We start from the raw sequence: 3,799 nt of genomic DNA, 5'->3' as shown, positions 1-3,799 counted from the left end.
CATGCCTCACCGAAGGGTATTCAAAGAGCTCGTGCAATGCACGGGACTCGGAAGGGAGGGAGAAATGAAAGATTTTTTTTTTGAATAAATAACTTTTTAAAAATTCAAATCTATCTAGATATTTTTTTAAAATTTATATTTATTTTTATACTATCATAAAACACTGTTTTTCACAAATGCTCCTAATATAACGATTTTTCTAACACCGTTAATAAAAATCATATTTATTTTAATTAAAAATAAAATAAAATTTTGAAATTATTATTTTGTCCTCCATCGCGATTGCCTTATAAACATTTATTTTTGCACATCTTCCTATTAAGGGTATTTTAGTTATTTTTAATTTAAAATTATTAATTTTTTAATAGCATTAGATGGCGTGAGCACGTATACAAAAACAAAAATAAAAAAAAAGAATAGCATAGCAAAACAAGTATTTTACGAGGGTATTCATACAAATATTAATTTTGGAAGGATTTTCGTGCAAAATTCGATATTTAAGAGGGTATTTATACAAAAAATCAAAAAGATAAGCATATCATGTAGAATCGCGGACAAAAGTAGTCAATGCTTAATGCTTATGAGGGAGTTCTGTTTGCATAATAAATGAAGAATTTGTAGAAAAATTAAACCCACTTTTTTTAATATCTAATTCAATATTTCTTTTGTTATTATATCATGATAAAAAATCTTGATGCTCGAACAAAAATGTCATTGATATTTTGAATTTGGATTTTTCAAATGCCATGTTGATAAACACAAATTCTTTCCCTCAACCCTTCCATTTTTCATCATTTTCTCTGATTTCTCATCACCATCCTCTCTCTCTTTTCGTCATCCTCCTCCTTCTCGGTGACCGTCGTTATTGCCAAACCATCAATTTCCTTAACCCATCGTCTTTCGCATCTCCTTCCACCTCTTTCTCACCCTCCTTGCCCTTCTCAGCGTATCCCAGAGCACCATCCATTTTCTCCTCTCTCTTATGGTGTCCTACCCTCTTGTAACCTTTGACTGCCATTTTTTCTGATCTGAAGTCTCAGCAAAAAAAAAAATTAAGAAAAGAGAACAAAAAAGAATAGTCCAACCATCATGGTCTTTTTGATAGCGTGCCCATCATCTCCTAAATAACAAATCCAACCTCTTCTATTGCATCATAACAAAGATCCTGCATAATAAAATAAGTTTTACATGACAATTGCATAAGTTTGAAATAATATTTGCACAAATTTATGAAAGACCTACTTGGAGATTGTTCCAGCAATTATGCAAAAGAAATTGCTAAATTTGCAAATAATTAAATAAATAAAATTTTTAAAAAAGAAAAAATGAAATGCATGCCTAAAACGAACTGTGGAGGAACACTACCTTCGGAACGAAATCATCCTTTTATGCAAGTATTCGATCAATATCGTCCTGAGATATAATGAGCTTCTAACCTAATAACTTCTTTTAGTTGCCCATGAGGAGGAGAATAAAGAGAAGGAGAGAAAATGAAAGCAGTGTGAGCAAGAGTGGCAATTTATAACGCAACTCCTCAATTCGACTCGTGAACGACTCGTTTTAAGCAAGTTTGGGTTTAATATAAGAAGATTTAAGTTGTAAATGGGCCAACCCATCTAAACCTATTTATTAAATAGATTATGACCTGACTTGTTTATCCTGTTTAAAACCCATTTAACTTATTTGAAACATGCTTAATCCATTTCTAACGTGTTTAAACCAACCAGCTTAACATTTTTAACTTCTTTAAAATCTATTTAACTAGTTAGAAACCCATCTAATCTATGTAACATGTCTTGACTTATTTAATAAATGGGTTATATGGGTCGGGTCGAGTGATCTATTTAATAAACAAGCCTGCTTCAAATTTGAAAATTTGACCCGTTTAATAAATAAGTTGAATTTAGGTTGACGAATTTTTGACTCAACCTGCATCCAACACAGCTCTGACTCAACCCAACCTGTTTGCCACCTCTAGGTGTGAGCAAAGGAAAATTGAGAGCGAAGAAGAAGTAGATAACTAGTGAAATGAAGATTGTAATTCACATGCTTTATCTGAGATCTTGGACCTAGGTCCTTCAAAGAGCCCGGTAACGGCCTCAAAAGTTTGTCTAATAAAGGCCTACCTATACTAGCACCTCACAAAGATCCAATAATACATTCATCCGTAACAGCTACACTATGGGGCGCAAGTCAGCCCAATTTGAATTTTGAATTATAATTTAACATATCGACTCTATAACGTCTAGGTTACAGATGTGAGATTCAAAATTTGAATTAAGTCTAGCAGGGCATATAGCCGCATAGCTTAGTCTATATATATCATTAATCAGTCGTAAATAAAATCCCGTTATCTCTAGGTTATTAAATGAATTAAGGAAGCATAAACATAGATTTGCTCTAGAAGTTTCGATGGAGTCGGAAAATCCCAAGTTTTACTCAACTGGGAAACGCCAAGGATTCCCCTTCTTCGCGCGAATCCGCCCGCTGGGGTCGCTTTGAGAAGTGTGCAGATGATGCTCGGAGCTTTTTGAGAGCTGTGCGGTTGGGATCCAACGGTGGATTTGCGGGAAGGAAGGTGAATCCTTCTTTTGCACGAAAGATACAACTCCGATCCACAACTATCTAGGACCGTGGTTTCACGCTTCTGTTTTTTTTTTTTTAATATTCATATAGAATTTATTTGGCTTGCGGAAAATATTTTTTCTCAAAAAATATGGTTCTTCAGAAACAGATTTCTAGAAAGAGAATGCTTGAAAAAATACTTTTGGCATATTTGGTTGACAATGGAAAAGTGACAGATTTTAAGAGTGCTTATGTTTGATTGATCATCCACTTGTTTGGAAAAGTTACATATATTTTCTATTATATTCTTAATAAAAATTATAACTTAATATTTTGAAGGGTTTTTTTAGAAAAAATAAAAATGGAGATATTTAAAGTAACTTTTCTATGTTTTTCATGGAAAATATTTTTCCATAAAATGTGGAATCATATTTCCATGGGGAATATAGCTTTTTCGTCTCTCTCATTTGAAAATTCCAACTAAACAAGAGGCATCTCATTATTTTCTCGTTGATCACACTTTTTCTCTTCTTTTCCCGTGAACCAAATGAGCCCATAGCTCTTACGTGGGTATAGCCTGCCAAGTCAGAAGAAATAAGATGGTACAATAAAAATGGAAATATTCTTAATAAAAATTATGTCTTTAATACTTTGAAGGTTTTTTTAGAAAAAATAAAAATGGAGATATTTCTGGCTCATAAGAAAGTAACTTTTCTATATTTTTCATGAAAAATATTTTTTATAAAACGTGAAATTATATTTTCATGGAAATACAACTTTTTCGACTCTCTCATTTGAAAATTCCAACTAAATAAGAGGCATCTCATTATTTTCTCGTTGATCACATTTTTTCTCTTTTTTTTCCGTGAACCAAATGAGCCTATAGCTCTTACATGAATACAGCTTGCCAAGTCAGAAGAAATGAGATGGTACAATAAAAATGGAATCTCATCGGCACTAGTCCAAATAACTGCCGCAAAGTGCCTAGCAATATGAGAGATAACTCGGTCTGCAGCTTTATTTGTCTTTTAATATTCATGTGCTGCTCCGAAGAGACTCATCGCCCAGACCAGTGAGTCTTATGAATCAGTGAGTGGTCATTTCCGTACTGTTCTAATGAGGTGATGCGGTGTCGGTGTCCTTGTGCCGGTTCGGGCGAGTTCCGAGACCCGGGTCTCGCCGGGCCCAAACCGCTTAACCCATTATATTTCCCCTCGAATAAAGGGGATCGAAT

This window comes from Phoenix dactylifera, chromosome 16, assembly GCF_009389715.1.
Source record: "Phoenix dactylifera cultivar Barhee BC4 chromosome 16, palm_55x_up_171113_PBpolish2nd_filt_p, whole genome shotgun sequence".
Lineage (NCBI taxonomy): Eukaryota > Viridiplantae > Streptophyta > Magnoliopsida > Arecales > Arecaceae > Phoenix > Phoenix dactylifera.
This window is presented reverse-complemented; position numbering follows the sequence as displayed.